The sequence below is a fragment of the Schistocerca gregaria genome, chromosome 2 (assembly GCF_023897955.1).
Source record: "Schistocerca gregaria isolate iqSchGreg1 chromosome 2, iqSchGreg1.2, whole genome shotgun sequence".
Taxonomy (NCBI): domain Eukaryota; kingdom Metazoa; phylum Arthropoda; class Insecta; order Orthoptera; family Acrididae; genus Schistocerca; species Schistocerca gregaria.
Genome location: NC_064921.1, coordinates 832,951,194 through 832,976,686, shown reverse-complemented (window position 1 = coordinate 832,976,686; position 25,493 = coordinate 832,951,194). Strand labels below are relative to the sequence as shown.

Here is a 25,493-nt window from a genome sequence, read left to right as displayed (position 1 = left end):
GAATTAAGTCAAACGTGTAAACTTCCCAAACAGCAGTTCCAATTACATCACTAGTTTTTATTACGTTATCCATCATAAGATAATAAACAAGTCCCTGCGCAGTATACTGCTGCATTATGTACATATATCATACATTAACTGCAAAAATGCAAGGGGGAGAGGAGCCTGCACATAACTGCGCTTAAAATGTTACTTCCCACATTCTACATTTTCCCAGGTTTTACACCATATTTAAAATGGTCTTGGAAAGTGGGGTTTTATCACTCAGGGATCGTGAGGATAAAAATTATAATTACAGCATGCACAGAGGCATTCGAACAATCTTATTGCACTATATATACAAGAATGGAAAGATGAGAAACCCTAGTAACTGATACCAAAGGAATGTACCCTGTAGTATGCGCTTAACAATGGATTGCAGGGAATAGTTTTAGATCAAAGTGCAGATCCTCACACCACACCAGTCAGTTATGCATGCACGAATGGCCCACTGAAAACAAATTGTTAACTCTGTTCTGTTACAGGCAATTCTGCAGTTGAAACCATTAACTGTAGAGAAAAAAAATACATTTTAAACTGGCTCTGGAGAGATAAGTGACACTGAGTTGCAGGGAACTTTGCCCACTACTTGTAATTGTTTCAACTATTTAACAGTTGAGTTAAATTATCAGTTTAATGACAATATTTTGTGAAATGATACACACCATTGGTATATATTTGATAAATGTAACAGATTAATAACAAATCATGTCAATCATTTTATTTCAATCAACATATTATGCAAAAGCTGCATCTTCCTTGATGTGGTCTTTAAGCAAGTCCATAAATGAAGTTGTCATCAGCAGCTTGGAACTGTCCACCACCGAACATGGATGAAGCCTCAATGAATTATAAGTTGATCTTTCCGAAGCCTTCTTCTTTGTGTGCGCTAGTAGTGACTGAAAACCAAACAGAGGCTGTAAAACATTTGCAAGTCTCAACAAGAAATAGGTTTCAGAAAATTAAACTCAGTCCTATCATTGATCATCAAATTTATTGCAGAATCCTTTTGGCTCTACTGCAAAATCATCATGCTACTTCTCACTAAAATAATTAATAATTTTATTACTCCTTACCTTTTGTAGTTATAATCCTCATTTGATCTCTTACACAAATATTTTATGATAAAGTCATCACTGCCATTACCATAATGTGAGACACCTCACATTAGTGTAACTGTCTTCTCTGTTCAATATATGCACTGTTTTTCATCACCTGAAATATTTTAGCAAGTCAATTAGCCACCCTTATAATCTAACAACAAATACGTCTAGTTCATCACCATAGCAAAATACAAAACAAACCTTTCCATCTTTCACAGCAATTCCCTGACCAATGCGACATTTTCTCACTGATTTGCTCTATGGTGGCAACCAAGTTTGGATACAACGAATGAGTATCAGAATGGCAAGCACCAGTGCAAGCACCCTTACATAAACCCTTGCCTGTTTTACATGGCAGCTTCTTTGTGTGCTAATGCAATGTGACATCTGAAAAAGATTTTGCAGTTAACAGTAAGTAATATTGTCAGTGGCTCCACCAAGACAATAACGGGGGGAGGAAAAGAACTATCCACAGATTTGCTCTATGAGAAAATTACTTTCACATTCATCAACATTCATTGTGCGTTGCAAATGCTCTTCTATGTTAAAGTTTCATCAATTTCTCAAAGTTTTAAACTTATTTGTACATTAACTGTTTATATACCGAAGTGAGAGAAGCCAAAGGATACCTCAACATCGTGTCAGACCTTTTGCCCAGCAGAATGCAGCAACTTGGTGTGGCACAGATTTGACAAGTCTTTGGTAGTCTCCTGCATAAATATTGCACCATGACACCTCTATAAATGGGCATAATTACAAAAATGTTGCCAGTGCAGCATTTTGTGTATCTCGAAGAGTAACTATTTGCTCCACACAATGAACAGCACCAAGTTTATTAGCAATTAATTTGACCAGTACATAAACACTAAATGGAGCAAAGAAATGTGATGTATTGCTGGTGACATAAGTGATGTAGTTCAAAAACAAGCCAAGTGCACATAAAACCCATTCAACTAGCATAAGAAGTCTAATAGCTGTCAGCAGTTAGAATTTGCACGATCTACTACAGTGTTGACAAACAGCTGGATTTCAAAACTGTCAAGTCTACACACCCATTTACATTTTGTCACAGGCAAACTAAAAGATCCATAATCTACAATAAAATGTTAAGCTTCTCACATATTAATAAGAAAAGTGAGCTTTTGAACTAAGCTTATAGAAGGTGACAAAAATAAAATCACAGATAACCTAAAAATAAATCTTAACAAGATTTACAATTTACTGTTAAAAAGACTTATATTAATTAAAGTCAAGACCAGCTGTACCAGGCATGGTTTGTCTCCCAGGTCACCACCCAATGGGTTCCTGAAAGCCTATGGAATATGCCGTGCCTCTGCACATCCCAGAAAATTGGGGACAGAGATGCTGTATGATGCTGTGGCAAGGAATTGACTGCACAAAGCAGCTCCAGTGCCACAATGGTAACTTAGTTCAGCCAAAGCTGTTCCTCAGCACCAAGCATCAACTGAAAAACGTAATGGAAAATATAAACTTTACTCACCTCGGTGTGCTCCGATCACCTTGCCATGTCTCAATTTTTTTGGAGGTCACAATCATCTGACTTATAAACCCAAATCATATTACCACTTCTTGGAAGCTGCTTCCTTGACTTGTACCATTCAAAAACATCTTGGGATAGTAGCAGATAAGACAGAATGCTGGTATTGGGAAACCAGATTGGCAAAGAAGTAACCATCTCGTCATTACAAGCGGGTATGATTCTTCTTCACCCACCTGCAGTAACATTCCAAAATGAGCTGTTACAGCTCTCACCATTCGAGCAGAGTGCTTAAAATCAATTATTAGAAACTATACACAAATTCTCTACAACCACGTTAGAAATGGCTTTCAAGCTTGAATCTAGATTAGTTGGTTTATTTGTTGGAGGGGACCAAACAGCAAGATCATTGTTCCCATGATCTAGGATGGCAGAAATCAAGGGAAGAACAACACAAACAGCACAGTCCAGTCAAGGGGAAAGGACAACTTGCAAACAAGGAGGAAAAATGAAAGTCAGGGCAACAAAGTGGAAAGAACAGAACGAGGGTGGGTAGAAACTGGGATAATAGCGGTGGTCCAGAAACAAGGTTATGGGGGGGGGGGGGGGGTATATCCAGTGTGAAGGGGGTGAGCAGAGCCCTGCAACTATAATGGGGGGTTGGGAGTAAAAAAACTACAGGTTAGCCTAGTAAGGGCAACACGGAAGTGGCAAAGGATAGTAGATTCACACAGGGATAGGCAGAGGTAAGAACACCTCAAGTGGGTGTCTCGGTGGGAAATGTATTAGACGGGGGGGGGGGGGGGGGGGGGGGGGTGGTTAGACTTCCCAGAGTAGGACCACCATCGAGAAAAACTGAAGTTTATGACAAGACATATCCACCGCTGCAGAAGGTCACAAAGATCGAGATAGGTGGTCACGTCCGACTGACACCCCCCCCCCAAATAGATACACACAAACCTAACGGAAATCCCCTGAACAAGCAGCATCACCAACATCATCAAGGCCTTGGATTCCAGAGACCAAGGGGAGGCAGGACGACCACTCATTGAATCCATACATAACAACGTGTGAGTGAGGACTATATAATAAAACAGAGGGCCCAATCAAAGGCCATCAATTCCACAGTAAACACCCCACAAGTGAAGGCGTTCCGTGCCAGCAAATGATGTAAAGTCATATCCCACATGATAGGAGGCTTAAAGACACCGGAGTAAAAAAGAAATGAATCCTGAAACTCCCATAGAGCATTCAGAACAACGAAACCTTCATGGACAAATAGAGGCTTTTGGTCCTCAGGAAAGATCCATCCGAATAAACGGCCAATGAACTAATAAAGTGGGAGTTGTCGGTTGACAGACAAGGAGAGGAGATGTATGTCATGGCGGAGAGAAGCAAGGCAAAATCCAGTCAATAAAATAACCTGAGATATGCAGCGGGGGGATTGGGGGGGGGGGGGGGGGGGGCGCAATGGCTTAAAACCACAAAATAGGAAGAGTTAGCAGGGCTAGAGCAGATATTAAATAGGAAAGGAAACCAGGAGCAGGGACTGAAATCTAAAGGGGAGGGATCCCAGCATCAACTGAAAGACTATGGCTAGTGTGAAAGGCACTGGTGGCTGAACGGATACCACAATGGTGAATTGGGTCCTAGAGGGGCAGTGTGTAAAGGGCAACAGATTCATGAACTTGACAATCATAGTTCAGACATGGCAGGATTAATGACTGGTAAAAGCACAACGATCCAAACCCCAAGAGGTGTGGACAAAGAAGTGAATAACACCATAGTTTACAGAAACAGCCAAATTTTTCATGACGTATGGGGCAACCAAGTAAGGTTGTTGTCAAAAATGTGACCGAAAAATGGTAGTGGGGGACCACAGTCGTGTTGGGCATTGAGGTAGAGCTGTGGATCAGGGCAGACCATAGTATAGCAACAAATGCACCAACCTAGACTTGAGGTGAGAGTGTCCTACATCAACCCCCCCTCCCACTTTCTAGATTCTCTGAGCTTATGTGTAGTAATTAATATTAGCTGTCAATTTTAACAAAAATGTGATCACCATTATAAATGTATTGCAAACACAAAGCCTGTCGCTTTACGCACGTTAATAAATTATCGTTTCCTCGTAGTAATGGCCACGATGCAACATAAAACGACAGGACAATTTCTCAACTTACTTGAACCAGGCCTATCGGTGTCTCTCATGACGTGACTCGCACCAGCTTTATAGCTAAAAAGTGGAATAGCGTGAAAAGCTTTAGCTTCACTTCACCGCGAAGCCTGAGTGATCTCTTCTTTGGACAAAACCCAATGGAACTATAGCGACGGGCGATAACCATTCGACGAGACTTAAAACGAAAGAAAAGAAATTATTTTCATGCAAGAGCAATTAAATAATCAGTTCTATATATAAAATGAGTCTCAGACCGCCCTAGACTATTTCTTCACACGTGGTCAGTAGTCTAACCATGTACACAGCTAAATCATCATCGACTGAACGTTTAGCAATTGAAAAATAAGCTACCAACTTCCATAAAACTTTAACCTGCAACTGCTGAAAACATATTTTCGAAACCAAATCGTGAACATGCACTTCGTACAACACTCACCATCTATCCAACACGAACGCCGAACAAATGAGAAGTGAAAACAGAATAACAGATCTGGACTAATTGATTGTGGAAACTGGAAATCAGTGTTGCCAACAGTACATAACTTTTTCTAACCAGATTTATAAGGCCCGTCCACACGCAACGAACTGTCTGCGCAAATTTCTGCGCACAGCACGTCTGCGCAGACATATAGTTGCGTGAGGACGGAAGTTTTGCACCAACCTGAGATTTGTGCAAACATGGAATTTGGAGTTGGAGGTTTGAGCGAAACCTCTAAAATCTGTGGGTTCAGACCAAATCTGCGCAGACAAGTTGGAGCGTATGGACAGGAGATCGCCGCAAATCTGGCGCAAAACAGCTGTTTGCTCAGTCTAGTGTTTGTATTTGTGCGCATAGCACAGTGTTCTCGAGATTTTGTAAGTGAATTCATTGAAATATATAGAAACCACCCATGTTTGTGGAAGATTAAAAATAAAGAATATAGTGACCGAGACAAAAAGATAGCAGCATATAATGCTCTAATTGAAAAATTGCGGGCAGTTGACGCCTCGGCAAACAGAGAAACGGTAATAAAAAAAATTCGTTCCGAACTGGCGAAATTATTTGCAGATGGATGTCGAAGCTTGTAACCCCTCATATTATGAGAAAAAATACTTGTATGAGAAGGACAATTTCTCCTCATAAACGACTGGCGTAACATTAAGATTCCTAGCAACAGGAAGGACCTACAAGGATTTGGATTTTTCAATTGCAATATCGAAACAAGGATTGAGTAAAATAATATCCAACACATGTGAAGCCATTTACGCTGTCCTGAAGGATGAGTTGATGAAAGCAAGTCAAGTAAATTAAGTCTGCCAGCGAACTAGTTACCGAAAAGAGTTATCCAAAGTTCAGAAATCTGGAAGATCTGGTGTAAGAGTAGATCAAGTATACCAGCCAACGTTATTATATTTTGATCTGCTTGGCTTTCTTAGTGATCGAGAAACGCCAAGACCAAGCAGGAGTACAATTGAAGATGAAATTGGAGTGTCAATCTGCCAGGAAATGGAACACGAGGTAATGTAAAACAAAACAGTTTTACCCTGCAACTCTCGCAGTAAATTCAAGTGAGAACACTGCTTTCGCTTTAGCAGCCACTGTCTACACCATTTTGACCGCCTCCTCTGTTTCCTGCGGTTGGCCTGAACGTTTTTTGCAACACAACTTGCGAACACAGACCACAACATAACTTCCTCCATTTCTATATTTCAAAATAACTGAATTAAGTTTTTGACCTTTACGGGGAGCGTAGTCGCTTGCCACTGATATTTCTTTTCTACTCCGAAAGATGGCGGGCGAGTAGTAGATTGTGGTTTGTGTCGTGTGAACACACCACATTTGCAGCGATCGTTTGCATGTACAGACAACTGCGCCAATGTCTGCGCAGACAGATCGTTATGTGTAGACCGGGCTATAGTTAAATAACGAGATACTAAATTTTTCTTCAAGAGCAGAGAAATGGCAATGAAACGCCACTAACTTGAGATATAGGCTACATAAATAACATATTTTTCTACTAAACTTACCTAAAACTGGATGAGAATGTAGTCTTAAATCATTATCGCCACCATCCTCATGGGGAAAGATAAGCTGCAGAAGAAGTTGATGGTGTCAATGTATATCCTTCAGTAGTCCCAATTGTTCTAGGAAATATGTAATTATGACAACACCGATTCTGTCTGCTAAGACATGCACGAATGCCTAATACGGCGTTTACCATATCTGTACACATTCGATTCCTTATCTTCGTTTTGACGGGATTCAACGGGCTGAATATTCTTTCTACCTCACCGCTGGGACAAAGAAGTACGAGTCTAGATAATGCAGGTTCTTTAAAAGGATTTTCACCGCTGGCGTCATGGTAACTGAATATCCACACCAGAAATCGACAGAATTGTTAACGTTATCCCACTAGACGACGGTCATTTTTTGAAACTGTGGTTCATTTATTGTAACTGTATCATTATCCAAGTGAGACATTCCTAACAGGGGAATTAAGGGTTCTTTAACCACTACAAGCGCCTTTAAAACAGCAAATAGGGATATTTTCCTCAATACTTCAATCGTTGCACCAATTGTTTGACAAGTGAAGAAACAAATTTTCACACATCTTTCAATAATATTTTTTTCTTCACCTTCGGTCATGTTGTTTCTAATTTCTGAATTTTTTTTCAATCAAGTATCCAATATACAGCTTTGGATCTAGGTGGTTTTCGAAATCATTGTCAAGACATTTTCAATTAACTGGATAGGTGAGAATGGCAACTTGCTTAAGAAGAGATTGAATAAGAATTACCAGGTCATATAATAACTTGCATGGGTCCACACCATTTGACTCCGATTCCTCACTGATTCTCTGAAGACTTGAAAAGATAGGTTTCAAAAATAGAAAATATACAAAATTAAGTTTGTCACTGAACATCGAATAGAGCAGTCCAGCTGTGTAGCATTTTTCGCTTTGCCTAATAATTTCAAAACGAGTTTTTAACTTGAGCAATTGATCAATTATTCTACATACAACAGGTTCAATAGATAACTATTTCGCGTCACAAGAATGGGAGATTTTAAGTCGCTACTCTCCATGATTTAAGACTGAGAAAATGTGGCAGTAAAAGAGCTGTTGTGAAGAAGATCGCGAAAACCAGTTGTAAGTTTCCCTAATCAAAAAGTCCAAATTTCTTGGCAGATATTCTGCAATTGCTGCAGAATGGAATGACAGACACAGGTTATAAGTACCAAATGCAGAATATCCCTTTTAAATATTTCACACACTCCATTATTAATAACGACCATCACACCTGCAATATCTTTTCCTATTCCCTGCAATTTCTTTAAATCTAAATTAACTTCTTTCCACGCCTCTTCAATAGCTGATACAATAGACTCAGCATTGCATTTTCCAAGTTGAACTAGTGTGAGAAACGTCGACACAATCTTGTGAGATGTTTTACTATGATAAATTATAGCAATTGCTAGGAGTTTAGTGACACTAATATCAGTTAATTCGTCAGTTAAAATACTGTACATGCCAACATCAACATCACTTCTCAGATCGTTCGCTAAATAGGCCCCAAGAAAATCCTTGATAATAGCACTACACATTGTATGATGCAACTTAATCTGGCTTGCAACAAGACTGTCTTTGAACCTGTTTTTACACATTTCTCCTAAGGGATCACATGACATTATAATACAATGTGCAGACACAAAGACGGTGAGTGACCCTTCAGTTTCGAAACATCGTACAAAATCTTGAACTGGTTTAAAATTAATTTTTGCCTGTCTTTGGGAGGAAAAGGAAGAAACTTCAGATTTATGTTTTCTTGTTTCTGCATGATTTTCCATGTCCGCTAACTGGGCTGTTACAGTACAGACACACACTTTACAGAATTCCTTTGTGTTATTTCCTACAGCATGTGATAACCATTGGACAAATTTCGGATTTTTTAAAACCATTCTTCCCTAAACTTTTGGAAGTATTGAGTTTTAATTTTACTCATTTTAACAGAACTATAATCAGTCACTATGACAAGATGAACAAGCATCAAGCACAGCCACTTCTGACACAAACTCCACAATAACTGAATAATAACAAGCAGTTTGCATTCCATTCAGCTTCTCAGTCCTCGACAATGGGAATATATAACAGAAATACAAATTACAGCTTCAGGTCGCAAAATGGAAGATTCACACAATGGATGGTCTAGCCCAGGTGGTAACTCATATAATGCAATGGGACCTATGATTCTGGGGAGTCCCAACATTTGCAATGAAGAAGAGATGGAATATATTGAAAAGCCTTTCAAGTTTCAGTTCATGAAGATGTGCTACTTTGGAACATTTAATGTAAATTCTCTTCTAAAAATTGGGAAACAAATGCAATTAGAATTATTTCTGCAAAAGAACAGTATACAAACTGTATCAGTCCAGGTAACACGATTCTTAGATGAGAATGAAGTTGATACACAACATTATAGAATTTATAAAGGGAAACCAGCATGAGAATAATGGAAAACATTCCAACGTTTGGAACAACAATTTATGCAAACAAAAAAAAACAAAAATCGTAAATAGTGAAACAGAATATAAATCGAATTCAGAAAGAATATCCATATTAACAATAAAGTGCAAGAATAAATGTTACACCCTCATGAACTGTCATGCACATATAAATGTAGACAACAGAAGAAATCTAGAGAAAGTAAATCAATCCTGCGATCTTTTAAAATCTGAATTTTCTATCAAACCTAAAAAGAATGTTAGAATACTACTTGGTGACTTCAATGTGCAAATTGGCAGGTGAAACCTTCCCGTCTAATATTGGATGAACGTTTGCTTGCTGACTGAACGCTGCGTCTCTTAAAATCTTTTAACTGCTGCTCTGTCAAGACTACCTGCTGATTATTACGACGAAACATAAAATGTGTTGTCGCCGTGACCCTCAGTCGTTACCTGAAATTATTAAGACTGATTCTTACCTTTAATTATTTATACTGGATCGCCATCTGACTGCTACAGCAAACTGTGGAATGAATATACATACTTCTCTTTAACATAATTATAAGCTGCTGGTGGAGTTTCATAATACTTTGTGACTGGAATTCTTTAAGCTGAAGTTAATTTAGATTTGATAAAAGCTGAAGCTCAGTTTAGACTTTTCTTTTAAGATAACAATAAATTCCGTAAAGCATTTACGTGAATGATTTTGGGATAGAAAATTCTTAATGCATTTAATCTGGTAGAAGTTAACTATATTCTGAGAACGATCTTGACAAACAATTACAAGGGGTATAGTTCTTTACAAAAATTCTTAAAAAGTAGCGTTGCGCTACATACCTAATTTTCCATCAAAATTACATAACTATATTCTGAGAACGATCTTGACAAACAATTACAAGGGGGATAGTTCTTTACAAAAATTCTTAAAAACTAGCATTGCGCTACATATAGCGAGTGGCTGGCGAGCACACCGCTTCTTTCAAAGTGTTAATTCATACCTCGCTTACAGCGACCTCCTCTCATGTCTCGCTAGCTACGACTGCCTCGTCTCACATCTTACTCGCAACTGCTCGCTTCCAACGCTCAATGCTACAAAAGTGCGGTCTCGCCGCCAACAATGGTTTCTGGTGCAGACAATCCCTGCTACCATTACAGATGTATTACTGCGTGCTGTTTCCCGCTCTTTCTCAAAATGTATCTATGCGCGGTTTCCCGCTCTTTCTCAATAATACACAATGCAATTTAATTAACAAAACAATTTAAATAAGAAACAGTTCAGATAATTACATGGTAAAACAGTTTAAATACGCCTATTACATAATTACATATGCCGCTACTCGGCTTTCTTAAAATTTTACTACGTTGTTGAGTCATATGGACTCAACATAAGTATAAAATTTGATTATAGAAAATAGTTTGAACAAAGTGTATACACAAATGCTGTCATACGAAATGATTTGTCTATCTCTAATAAAGAGAATATGTAAATAGAAAGGGTTTTAGTAGGAATTGTACATCAAGTAAAATTTGGTTCCCTTAAATTTAACAACAAGAATAAGAGTAAATGTGAAAATCAATATACAGATCATATGAAGCAATTGAAAGTTTACATTATGAAACATTTAATTCAAATTGGCATCTCTTAGTACCACAATTAAGGAAGGTTCAAAAGGAATTGGATAGCATGGTCAAAGCACTGGCAACTGTCTGTGAATGCACTCAAAAGTCTGTTCCTTTCCCTCACATAGCACAACACCAGGTTTCGCCATGTGGTTCCATCATCGCCTTGCTCCATAGTTTTAGTGTACCCAAACACTAAGTACGTCGTCGAATAGCCTGAGTTGCCGCAGCCACATCAGGATTAAGTTCCATCTCCAATGGTCCATTAAGGTTGATGGTGTGCATCTTGGTATGCAAACACCTATTGTCGTACATCATACTGTGGTGTGTATCTAGGTATGCAGGCACCAATTGACATACATCGGGCTGTGGTGTGCATCTAGGTATGCAAACACCTCGTCGAGAACATCATTGGTTGAAGTCACGTGTTTCACAATTCACTGATTCTGTGCTCAATAACCATGGGGATGCACAGGAATTAAGGTACGGGTAAAATTGTTTTGGCAATGGGTTCACGGACATTGTTGGTACCATAATTTGACTACCAAATAATTTTCCCTATGACAAAATATGTTGTGTCGTAATTTGTAACAATATGTAGTTTTAATTTAAGAATTCTTCCAGAAAATTATTCCCATATATAAAAGACATAAAAGTTCCTGCTTATTCAGTATTTGATAGTATACAGATTTGTTATAGACAAGTACATTATTACTTATTCTGTATTTACATATCTTAGTTTCTTACATCATTAATTATAAATTTTGTTGACAATGCATTTCTTGACTTACTGTCCTAAAATTTTATCTTCCATTCAGGGGTGTAGTCGTCAGTTATGAGTCGTCAAATGTCAGGTCATAATATACAATAAAATTACTGTCATAAAATTATTTAAAGTATTCTTTTGCAGCTGAAAATTAAGGTAAACATTATTCTGGTTAGACATTGTAATGTGTGGTCCCCATCCATAGTGTTGCAATGTGTCAAATGCTAGCAAAATTATTTCTTAACATTATACATTTCTTATATACTAACATAACATACACATTCTTCTTCTGCATCTGTGTCAACTCTCTGCATAACCTGTTATAAACATTCAGCATTAATTAACGTCAGCGCACGGCATGACTTATTATAAAACATTCAGTATTAATTATCGTCAGTGCACGGCATGACTTCAATAAACATCTTCTGGTACTTCTCGTCCGCTCCTGGCATGACCTATAAAACACTTTATCATAATATTAACTGCTGCAAAATCACGTCAGCTCCCGGCATGACCTATAAAATTTCTGTAATGACAATTAGCGTCAGCTATCTGCGTGACCTAAAGATTCACATCCTTATTCTAACTAAAACTACGTTTCATTTTGATGACGTGTGACAACAATGCTGCATTCTGGAATAAAGAGTACATGTTAATGTTACCACTAAAATAATTGATTAATGAACGATCTATATTATCAGTTTAGCTATTGCAAAAATCGACATTTTCTTAAGTAATTATGTCACGTTATAAAAAAAATTTCTTTCATTTATGAGCTCTCAGTGCACAAATTCATACGTCGTGTCGTTGTCTGCATGTTCTCTTTAAGTTAGGAAATGTTTCTCGTGTTTTTATTTGTCTTGGCTGGCGTAGCATCATTAAGTACTGCTGTGTTCTTTAAGGTACGGTGAAATATTAGCGGCCCGCTGCGTGTCGCGGCTTTGTTTGTTACTGAAGCGCGCTGAAACTACCATTGTTGCATACTTACGTGTCACGCCGTCCTTTCGTCAGCTGAAATGCAAAAATTTAAGTCAAGAAATGTTTCACGTTGGATACATGATGATTCCCTAATGATTTCTTCTTACGTAGCGTTTCCACATGCACTACATTAGCGTGTGGAATATTACGAACTCTGTAAGGGCCTGCATACAGAAGTTCGAATTTACGGCATCTGTGCTTACCTTTGTTGGAAAGAAAATGAGTGCGAATCAGTACTTTGTCGCCAATCTCGTACTTCTGTAGTCGACTTACCTGCTTCTGTTGTTTCTTCCGCCGATCTGCAGCTCTTTTAGTGTTTGCTAATGCTGTGTCTATTATTTCACAATGTCGAAGCCTACGCGTCTTAGGAAAAGTAATTAGTTCGGTAATTTTGTTCGGTGGGTCTTTATTTGTCAGTATTACGGTTGGTGATAGCATCGTAGATTCATTGGGTATTGCATTTATCACTTCTTGAAACTGTAAAATATATTTATCCCATGTTGTATGTCTTTTATGACAATAAATTCTGCATAACTTCCCGATCTCTTTCATTATTCTTTCTGATGGGTTGGAAGAACTGTGATATCTTTATATGTAAATAGGTGTTATGTTCTTACTTTCTAACATTTTCTTCCATACGTCTGACCTAAACTGCGGACCGTTATCCGAAATAACCTTCTGTACACGTCCTACTACTGATAGAAAATCTCTTACAAACGCTCTTGATACTGTTCTTGCTGTTGCTTTCCTTAGTGGAAAAAATGTTACAAATTTGGATGTTAGTTCTACAGCTACAAAAATATAACTATAACCATTATTTGTTCTGGGGATTGGACCGAAAAGATCCACTGCTGCCATGTGTCTTAACTTGACCGGTATGATGGGATACAATGGTGGAATGTGTGACACTGTTGATGATTTAGCTTTTTGACATATCTTGCATGATGCTATTACTTTTCTTATGTGTTTTTCCATGTTATTAAAGTGGCAATTTTGTCGCAGAATCAGAAAGCATTTCCTCGCTCCGTAGTGTCCATAACTTAGATGTGTATACCATATCAGTTTATTTACGATCCCTTCCGGAATGCATAAAAGCCAATTATTACCGTCTCGGTATGATCGAATAAAGAGTATATTTTGATGTACAGTGTAATGAAGTCTGACTTTAGCGTTACTTCTGTCTTTCCAAAGCGTTACAATCTCTTTCAGTGTTTCATCTTTCTGCTGTTCTCTCTCTATATCCTGTAATGCTGCTGATATAAAGTTTTCGAAAGCTACTTGTTTAATATACATAATACTATGGTTGTTGTAGCAAAAGGTATTTTCTTTCTCCATGCGTTTATTGTGAATGGACCTCGACAATGCGTCGGCAACAGTATTCTGCGTGCCTGGAATGTGTATAATGGTAAAATCAAACTCTTGTAAGTATAATTTCCAGCGGCTTAATCTATCGTGCGTAAGTTTTGCTGACAATAAAAACTGGATTGCTCGGTGATCGGTATATATTGTTGTATGTCGGCCATATAGAAAATGACGGAATCGCTTAAAAGCGTAAATTACACATAGTGTCTCTAATTCTGTTACAGAATAATTGCGCTCTGCTGGAGAAAGTATCCTGCTTGCAAAAGCAATGTGTTTCACGACTGTCTTATCTTCTTCCTTTATTTCTTAGAAAATATGTACTCCTAGTGCTGTGGTTGAACTATCTGTTGCAACGGAAAAGTTTTGTGTTGGGTCAGGGTGTGATAACAAAGGTGCTTTTAATAATGCTTCTTTCAAGTTCCCGAATTCAGCTTCAACGTCTTCATTCCATGACCAAAGTGTGTTTTTACTTGTAAGCTGGTATAGCAAGGGCGTGTCTAATGCTTTGTAGTGGATAAATTTTCTAAAATAATTGATAAGACCTAAAAAGCTCCGAAGTTCCTTTTTGTTTGTTGGCACGTCGATGTCTTTCAGTGCTTGCAATTTGTCAGGGTCTGGTGCGATACCTGTTTGTGAGATAATGTGCCCTAGAAATTTTATTGACGCTTTACCAAATTCAGATTTACGCAAGTTTATAGTTATACCATTCTGCTCGAATGTATTCAGTAATTGTTGAAGAGTATGATTGTGTTGTTCCCAGTTTTCTGCTGCAATTAAAATGTCATCGACATATGTAGTAATTTTGTTTTTCAGATCTTGTGGTAGAATAGTATTCATGCCTCGTATAAAGGCGGCAGACGAAATCGTTAGTCCAAACGGAAGTTTACAAAATTGATAGCATTCCCCAAAGCAAAGGAATGCCGTATATTTTCGGCAATTTGGGTGTAGTTGGATTTGCCAAAACCCTGATTTGAGGTCGAGTGTAGTATAAATGGAGGTGCCATGAAATTTTTGCAGTAACTCTTCTAACGTCTGTGGTCGGTCGGTTTCTGTAATGATTATTTTATTAACTTGACGTGAATCTAAAACTAAACGTAGTGATCCATCCTTCTTTTCAACAATGTGTAGTGGATTTATATATTGGCTGGCTGTTGGTTCTATTATTCCTTGATCGATCATTGCTCGTAATTCTTTCTTAACTGCTTTTGTGTGTATGTGTGGGATTGGATAATGCTTTGCTTTGAAAGTCTCGTGTGGTTTCACCTGAAATTCGTACATAAATCCTGTCATTGTTCCTGGAACATTGGCAAAAACTGCTTTGTGTTGTACCAGAATATTTTCAAGTTCTGTGCGTTCTGCGTCGCATTTTGCTACACTATTGTCTACCTTGCGTGTAATTGTCTCGAACATATTGTACTCCTGTTCCTCTACCAAGTCATTATTAAGTGTGTTCGTGTATAGTGCGATATAACAATCGTTATCTTGAGAATCAGTAATAATCTCGATCCTGTGCATATTTTGTTCTTCGGAGGATACTGTGTTTTGAAATCTTACGATCACTTCCCTGTTTTCCTTTTGTAGTGTGAGGTATGACGATTTGAAGTCAATCTTCGCATCGTACTGAACAAGAAAATTTATTCCTAATATCATGTCTGTTGTTAAATTCGGAACTATCCAACAATCACTGTGGAACGTTTCCCCTGCAAAAACAAATGTTAATTGTGTCTGTCTTTTAACTTCAATGCCTTTTCCTGCAAAAGCTCCCTTGACCTTCGTTCTGTTTAAAGGAAATACTGGGTAATCATTATTGCTATTGCATCTGTTAAATGTGTCTTCGTTAATTACGCACATAGGTGAACCTGAATCAATTATCGCTAAAATATTGTGCGACTGTAAATTTATCTCTATTATTGGGTGATATATTGTTTTCTGTAGGATTGGTTTTTCCTGTAACAATGTGTCTCTCACGTCGTCAAATGTAATGGCATTTTCGGTCGTTATGTTTTCTCTGTGTGATTTCATAGTATCGACATTAAGAGATTCATTGCAGGTTTTCTCTAGTCATAATTCTTCCGATATGTGATTTTCAGCTTGGGAATTTGGTATGTGTTCTATCAACTGTACAGTTCTGCCGTTTTGATTATTAGCAGTGTCTGGTGGATGAAATCTGGTGTCTGGTACATTCATACGGTAACGCAGCTGTTGGGCCCTGTTGTAGTTTCCGTTAAAATTGTCATTGTGGAACGTCCTCGGCGGTCTGTGTTCGTTTTCTTTTCTCCTGTCGTTATAACTGTGACTGTACGGCAGCCCACCTGCACCCCGTAGAAACGTTTGTTTTTGTTCATTTTGCGGTCGACCCGCGTAATGGCCTTCCCCGGTCGCATTATCTGAGCGATGATTCATATGGAAATTTGACCTATTCGGTTGCGTGTTAAGTCTCGGATTCTGTTGCTGTCCTGAATATAAATTTACCGTGTCACTATAATGTTTTTCATTACTCCTGTTTTCGTTGTCATTTTCGCTGCGAAAGCGTTTACTCGGATTGTTATTACCAAATCGTGTTTGTTCAAAAGTACCTGACTTTGTTTGTTTTCCGTTCTGTCGTGAAAAATTTTTGTTAACAAATGCGTAGTCTGCCTGGTGTGCTTCTAATAGTTGTAAGATGTCTCTAAAAGCGGATACATTGTCCTTTTGTTGCCCTGTCAGTAATGACACTTTCAAAGCTCTGGGCAGTTTTGAAATGCAAAGCTGTATTAATGCCGATTGACTGCATGGCTCGTTGAGGTACTGGTTCTGTTCCACCATGTACTCGAAAAATTGTGTGATTGTTGGAAAGGTAGAATTTTCAAAGTTTGGCAAACTAAGTAGCCGATCTTTGATGCTGTTTTGTGTAGTGTCAGACCAATATGCTGATAAAAATGCTTCCTCAAATGCTTCTACGGAAAAACATTGTCTAGCAATTGGTCGCATTCGTCGTGCTGGTTCTCCTTCAAGAAAACTGACAATAAATTCTAACTTATGTTGTACTGGCCATGATGGTGGAAGTGCTCCCCTGAACTGTTGGATAAAATCCAACGGATGTATTTGCGCCCTGTCGTTTTTAAATGTTTTAAACTTTCTAACTGAAAGAAAATGTTTGTGATCAAAACTGTCATGTCTGTGTGTGTAAGTGTTGTCGTATTGTCTTGAATATGGATTCGGGTGTCTTTCTTCCTGGGTAAAATCTCTTACTCTCTGAAGTCTACCAACATTTTATGTATTATGGATCTGAGGCATTTTGTAACGGTGTGTGTTCTGTTGAAAATGATTATGTGCGGCGGTTTCTTGTGCGTCCGCTATCTCTTGCTGTAGAGAATTTATTTGCTGATGCAATGAATCATTATGCGATTTTAGATCTGTGATAGTTTGTTGTATATTTGTCAATGGCGTGTTATTACTATTAGAGTTCTGTTGCACTGGGACTGGTGCAGTGTCGTCTGATCTCTCGTCATTGTTAGTATCTAAAAGATCTATTCTTGTAGTGAGTTCATTGATCTTTTCTGTCAGTTCGTTTCGTAATTTACGGTTGCTTTTGGTGACTTTCTTAAACTCTGCCTTTAAATTTTCTGTGTCATGGTTAATTTCTATGTGTTCTATTTTGTCAGTTAGTGTCTGAACGTCCTCTGTTAATTTATCTTTAACATTCTGGATTTCAGTGTCTGTAGAAGTTTTCACATCGATTGTCTGTGTTTGGATTTCTGTAAGCCTGTCTTGTATTTGATTATTTGTTCCTTTGACCGTTTCGATTTCTTCCGAGATCGACTGTATGTGATTGTCTACATATGTTTTGCCCTGGGCAAACACTTTCTTTTTGTCGTCCTGACGCTGTTCAGTGATTGTTTGTACTAATTATTTTCGTTCTTTATCCTGCGATCGCACCAGTTTACGGTGACGTATCAAACAGTTTTCTGTGTGATTGTTAAAACGTTCATCAATCTGAGCGTTTTGTTTAGCAAAGTTTTCTGTCATTGTTTCCCGTATACTAACTGCAAATGTTGCTTGGTTATCGGATATTTCTTGAATTTTGTCGCGTAATTCTTGTGTTGATTGTGAACATTTTTCAGCGACTGTTTGAATTTCTACTTTGATTTCGTGTTTTAGATTTTGGTACATGTTGTCTAATTTCTGATCTGTGTGTGCGTGTTCTGCCTTAATTTCGTTTTTTAGATCTTGTGACCTTTTTTCTAATTCTTGTGACCCTCTGTTAAAGTTTTGATTCATGTCTTGTCTCATTTGTAGCAAAAATGCCATTATTGGATCCGTTTCGGATTGACTTCTGTGTGTATTTGTATTCGTTGTTAAAGGCTGTAGATCTGTGTTCATTTGAACATCCTCAGATGATTGTGACTGCGTCACGTTTTCCGTAATTTCGGAATTTTGGTCATGAGAACTGTTGGATCTGCTATGCAGGTTGTGTAGCTGTGTACCGTTTGAATCTAAATCAGTGCTTAATGGAATCTCTCTGTCTGACTGCATTGTAGTGGTTTCGTTACTGAAACTGTTATGTCTACTATGCGGAATTTGTGACTGTGTACCGTCTGTTGCATTTAATGCCAAATTATTTTGCACTACCGTTTCATTGTCTGTGGGCATTTCTGAAGTTACTTGTTCGTTAAACGCTTCCAAATTGTTACAGTTATTAAATGTCTGTTCACCTAACGTTTCAGAATCAGGGTTTTCACACGTATTATTACTGCCTATTCCAGAAAAGAATCTCTCGTCAGTATTTTGTACAGTTTTATCAGTTTGAGAACGAGTAATTATTCTGCGGGACATTGTCTATAATCATCACACGCAAGAAAATATATCACTGTTCAAAGCGGATTCAACACTGAACAAACACTTTTCAACGCCGAATCAATAAAGCAAACAGAATTGCCGATGACCTGTGAATAAAAGTTATACACTTTAGTATATGCGTTGCGCCACTTAACAGTAACTTATTCACACTATTATCAAAGTCAGTATATTCATATCCACAGTAGATTCACTAAAATGTCGTACTGAATGGATATCGCCAAGTGAAACCTTCCCGTCTAATATTGGATGAACGTTTGCTTGCTGACTGAACGCTGCGTCTCTTAAAATCTTTTAACTGCTGCTCTGTCAAGACTACCTGCTGATTATTACGACGAAACATAAAATGTGTTGTCGCCGTGGCCCTCAGTCGTTACCTGAAATTATTAAGACTGATTCTTACCTTTAATTATTTATACTGGATCGCCATCTGACTGCTACAGCAAACTGTGGAATGAATATACATACTTCTCTTTAACATAATTATAAGCTGCTGGTGGAGTTTCATAATACTTTGTGACTGGAATTCTTTAAGCTGAAGTTAATTTAGATTTGATAAAAGCTGAAGCTCAGTTTAGACTTTTCTTTTAAGATAACAATAAATTCCGTAAAGCATTTACGTGAATGATTTTGGGATAGAAAATTCTTAATGCATTTAATCTGGTAGAAGTTAACTATATTCTGAGAACGATCTTGACAAACAATTACAAGGGGTATAGTTCTTTACAAAAATTCTTAAAAAGTAGCGTTGCGCTACATACCTAATTTTCCATCAAAATTACATAACTATATTCTGAGAACGATCTTGACAAACAATTACAAGGGGGATAGTTCTTTACAAAAATTCTTAAAAACTAGCATTGCGCTACATATAGCGAGTGGCTGGCGAGCACACCGCTTCTTTCAAAGTGTTAATTCATACCTCGCTTACAGCGACCTCCTCTCATGTCTCGCTAGCTACGACTGCCTCGTCTCACATCTTACTCGCAACTGCTCGCTTCCAACGCTCAATGCTACAAAAGTGCGGTCTCGCCGCCAACAATGGTTTCTGGTGCAGACAATCCCTGCTACCATTACAGATGTATTACTGCGTGCTGTTTCCCGCTCTTTCTCAAAATGTATCTATGCGCGGTTTCCCGCTCTTTCTCAATAATACACAATGCAATTTAATTAACAAAACAATTTAAATAAGAAACAGTTCAGATAATTACATGGTAAAACAGTTTAAATACGCCTATTACATAATTACACAGGGAAAAGCAATTTAGGACTATTGTAGGTGAATATCTAGCACACTCAAGAACAAACAGAAACGGTGAAAGACTGATCAATATGTGTAAAATGTTCCAGTTAAAATTCATGACCACACATTTCTGCAAACTACCAAGAAAAGCCAAAACTTGGAGACATTGAAATCCAAACCTAGGAGAATTTCAACTGGATCACACATACATATCTAAAAGACATAACATGGAAAATTATGAATGTTACAATAGTCAGAGATGGGGAATTTGACTCAGACGATTATTTCTCTAAGATTAAAATAAAATTTCTCCCATCTAAAACAAAAAAAGGCGACCAAGAAAGTGATCAGATACAACACCACTACAGCTAATATTACAAAAGAAAAAATAGGAAAATTTAGACAAGAAATGGAGACAAGTAAAGAAGGCGATGGGTGTGAACTCCACATGCAAATAACTCAAGCAGCAGAAAAAACTTAAGGATTGTCTGAGAATAAAGAGAAGACATGGTGGAATGAGGAGTGTGAAGAAGCACTAGTACAAAGAGCTCAAAAATAGAGAAAATTGAGATGTTCGAAAAAAGAGGAAGACCTTGAACAATTCAGACAACAAAGAAAAGAAACATAAAAAATAATCCAGAAAATCAAAAGAAACTTTGAAAAATTCTCAGCTTACTGAAACAGAAGAAAATTTCACCAAACATAATACTAGAAATTTTACCAAAATATTAAACACATACTTAAAGGATACCAGGCACCAAGTATTTCTTTCATAGATGAAAATGGCAAAATGGGATTATATAACAAAGAAATTTGTGAAATTTTAGCAAAATTATTTGAAAAGCTGTTAAACTGTCCAGTTCCAACAGATAAATTAGAATTTCCAGTGACACCTCAAAATCTAGTGGAAGATTTCCCACCAACAAAGTTAGAAATTTATGAATCCATCAAAACACTCAAAGACAATAAAGGAAGTGGTGAAGACTCCATTACAGCAGAATTGAAGTGGTCAGAACCAAAAATCATAAAGTATCTACAACAGCTTCTTGATAACATTTGCAAAACTGAAAAGATTGCAGTTGAATGGAAAACAGCATTAATCCACCCACTACATAAAACAGGAGACAAACAAAATGCCAGTATGTACAGAGGAGTTTCAGTTCTGACAGTGGCATATAAAATATTATCAAAAATTCTCCTGAACAGAGTGGTAGATACTTTAGACAAACGACTGGGAGAATATCAGGGTGGTTTTCAAAAGGGAAGATCCTGTGTAGAACAAATTTTTAATTTAAAGTCAATAATCCGCCATAGAATGTTAACCAGAAAACCAATAATAGTATCATTTATTGATTTCAAGAAAGCATTTGATTGTATAAACAGAGAAACAATAGATAAGGTCATTAGAGAATTTAGTGTTAAATCAAAATTAGTAAAGATAATTAGTGAAACATTAACTAGTACAATATCTAAAGTCAAATGTAAGGGAGAAGTATCTCAGGCATTTGAAATAAAAACTGGTGTTAGACAAGGTGATGGTTTATCACCTTTAGTGTTTAATTGTGTCCTAGAAAAGATTGTAAGGATCTGGAAATGTGAGCTAAAAATCTCACAAAATTGAACCAATAACTCTGTTAAAGAAAACAAATGGAATCACGGTAAAGTGCTTGGTTTTTACAGATGATTTTGCAATACTTTCAGAAAACCTGACAGAAGCAGTTGTTCAGACAAACCTTCTGGAAAAAATAGCAAACAGAACTGGTCTCAAAATTTCAGCTGAAAAAACAAAACTAATCACAAATATAAAAATGCACCAAAATTCATAGAAACACAAATAGGTAAAATAGAGCGAATCAATAAATTTAAATATCTTGGAGAGACTATACAATGAATGGACTAGAAAAATCTGCAATAGATGTAAGAATGAACAAAATGGAAAGAGCATATGGTTTGACCAAAAGTATTTACAACAAGAAGTTTATATCTAGAAAAACAAAATAAAAACACTACACCACAGTGGTGCAACCAGAATGTTTATATGAGTCTGAATGCCTAACGATGAAAAATAGGAAATAATAACACAGAAAGAGTAGGGTTTGAAGTTGTTAACATAATTCTAGATAGTCAATACGAATGTAAAAAAAGAAATCGAAATATTGTACAGTATCAGGTTATCAAAGTTAGTCAAATTACCATTTCAATTTTTTCACATTTAAATAGGTTTGCAAAATAAAATATGAGAGTTCCATACTTAAGTACTTCTTGCACTCGTTATTTGCATTGTTGAGTACCAGTAGCAATTAAGCTTAGGTACGTTCGAAGAGCTGCCAGGAAGCTACTTGAAGAACCAGCAAACAGGCGCTAATGTGCATGCGTGTCATGGTTGACGTCAAGAGCCAGTGCTTGGTGTCTGGGCTCTCCAAACGCAATTTTCCTAATCGACTGTTACCCAGCAGCGAACAGCTGAATTTCTACAGATGATACTACAAGAATAAATAAAAATAATACACAAGAACAAATAAAGTGCGAACCTTACAATTATTGAAGATCCACAAACAGTGAACTATGCGATCGGCTACTGAAAGACAATCGAAAAAACTTAACTATGCACATTTGGAAAACTGGCAGCTTGACAGCGCCAGAAAATTTTCCTCGGGTAGCATCTGGCTACTTGATACTACTTGCTAGACGCTCTTGAAACAGCTGGTGCCTCACTTCAAGTAGCCAGATTTGGGACCAGATGAGCTTTGAACGTGATTACCAATCTGCACATGTGCGGTAGCCTGAATGCTACCTTTCGAACGGAAGTTTTATGTTTGTTAACAAATCTACATAGAACCAACCAATGATAGACCACGGCCAACCTCGTGCGCCGCTGTTTTTTAAGTTCTCCCTCGTTCTTACCGTCATATGTTCGTGATTTGTGAAGGACCAGAGAGATTAGAATATGATCCACAGGAAGAAAAGAACGAAATAACTACATTTTATATTATTGCACCTCATTCTCAAAACATTTTCATTAATTTTATAACCATCATCGACAGTAAATTGCTTTTAACAGGGAATTCTGCCACCATGGAATATATTCGTTACTGATGTCAAAAGTGAAACTGATGAGTAATTGGAGGAAGAATAATTCCTAGTATCCACTAAAAATTAGTATGATTTTAAGCAATTGGTAGTCTTCAACAAAAGGTACATTCAGTATCAAATCAGCTGATTCTGCACCAAGACAAATTTATACCATCGCACTTTTTTACTTGATCCCTCTTTCATCGCTGATTGTAGGCTGATTTCATGCCATTCAGGAATGTTTACGGTTGTTGCCAATCTTAGCTAAAAAAACGGTGTTGTCTGCAGTAAAATGTAGGCATTGTGACTGTATGTTGATGTGTGTGCTCTGTTGTGCGCAGTGATTGATATTATCTACAAAAATGAGCGACTTAACACTGCAACATATTTATCCATTATAGTTCGTTTCTTTTACACGCTGTAAGGTGTAGGAAAAGGAGGAGCAGATTGTCTCAGCAGCCATGTGCTATGAGCCGATCACAAGTTTCCGTTCCTTACATCCTCCACTCAGGGGCCAAGTAAAAGTGTGTTTTAAGTAATGCGAAAGCAGCTTCTGTCGTTAGCACAATATTAGCTGTGAATGCATACGTGAGCTTGATGTACACAAAGTCACCAAAAAATTAACTGTTCTTTGAAGCTGACAGTCACTCTATATGCAATTAAGACATGATATAGAGGTAAATGTGATTTCTTCCCTGAAATGCCACGGGAAGTAAGTTTAACACTAAATCAGAACCACCGTTTAGGAATTGTTGCATTCTTAAGCTTCGAAAACCATCAAGTGGTGGACAAGTTGATTAGTCAAAAAAGGCTATAATTATTGTCATCATTTGCTCTGCAGTGTTTTTAAAGAAAGACTGTGATACAGTGGATTTTAACAGCGAGGCAAAAGGTCTGTTGTTGCAACATGTATATGACTCTATGGTAATGCTAAAATAGAATGTGTGTGCCAAAATTCTCAACAGTTAGGAAGTTACTACCCATTCACAGATTTCCACAACTGAGAAAGTTATCACCTTTCAGCCTCATGCAGACCTCGGGCTACAGTATAGACAAGCCTGTCACCACAGTCAAAGGTGGTCTTTTTCTCTTTTTCTTTTCTTTCCCTGGATGGGAGCAGAGGGAGGGGGCTTCCAATACCATACTCGACACCAAATTATAAGACTGGACTGTTACAGACGCAAGTCACTAATTATCACAGCGTATCTAGTACAGTTAAATGTGGAATAAAACATCTGAAGTAAATCACAAAATTTTAGACTAGCTAGTTTCAAATAATACGGCCATGCCGCAGTGGTAATACTAGTTCCCGTCAGATGACCAAAGTTAAGCACTGTCGTGCTGGGCTAGCACTTGGATGTGTGACCATCTGGTCTGTCGACCACTGTTGGTAAGTGTGGTGCACTCAGTCCTTGTGAGGCAAACTGAGAAGCTACATATCCTTGTGGTCCTTATGTAAAATGTACATTCATGGCAATAGAATTGTTCTTCAGTCAATTTCAAATGACAGGTCTCTACATTTTTTCGATAATGTTCCACAGTAAGAACATTCTCTTCCATCCACGGATTCTTATACAAGTTCACAAAGCATCTCCATAATAACTGCGTGTTGATTGATCCTAATGGTAACACAGCTATTAATAGCAGCCCACCTCTGAACTGCTTCATTGTATTCGTTTAATCTGACTTGGTGGGAATCCCATACACTTGAGCAGCACTCATCAATGGGTGACACTAGTGTTCTAAACAAGTGGGCTCCTCTCAACCTGTGGTCTAAGCGACAACCCCTCATTACCAATCGTTCCAAATCCGTCCATCTTCCCAGAAGAAGGGACCAATAGTCCTGAAAGCTAGACACAGTTTTTTACTCAACTACTATTTTTCTCAGATACGTCTTACACTGCATTTTATAATTTTACAAAGTGCGCCATCAGCTGATCAATTAATGATAAGGCTATTAATGTGATTATTGTGAACATTAGTGTTAACCAGTACATCCATCTTGGAGTCAAAACATTATAATTAATTATAGAAGTAGAGGCTAATAAGATACACTTTCACTCTGTATGTTTTTTAATATCTTGGCATTTCCAGTTTCACGCCTGATGTCTACCAGCAAGTTGTTAAAGATTTTTGTATCAGAATGTAAAATTCAATTCTGCATCCTAGGAAGGTACACATACTCTACAAGCAAAATATTTTCACTTCCAGTAGTTTGCGAACTGTTCATTTTACTGATAATCTTGAAGTCATACTTATTATTTACAGCAAATACCATTAGGGAGTAAATACGAGGGTTATGCAGAAAGTAAGCTCCGAT

At 37.6% G+C, this 25,493-nt stretch overlaps 1 long non-coding RNA gene across 5 annotated transcripts in view; it reads right to left on the bottom strand.

Annotated features, from left to right (window-relative positions):
• Nucleotides 1-654: 654 nt before the first annotated feature.
• Nucleotides 655-25,493, bottom strand: part of LOC126335189 (uncharacterized) — a 201,188-nt gene continuing 176,349 nt past the window's right edge. For 4 of the 5 annotated variants that reach the window (XR_007564823.1, XR_007564824.1, XR_007564821.1 and 1 more), the window contains 4 exons: nt 2,644-2,876; nt 1,344-1,529; nt 1,116-1,254; nt 655-938 (listed from right to left, as the gene is read on the bottom strand). This is a non-coding gene — a long non-coding RNA (uncharacterized LOC126335189). The remainder of the gene's footprint in view (nt 939-1,115; nt 1,255-1,343; nt 1,530-2,643; nt 2,877-25,493) is intronic. The other variant, XR_007564822.1, reaches the window with a different exon arrangement.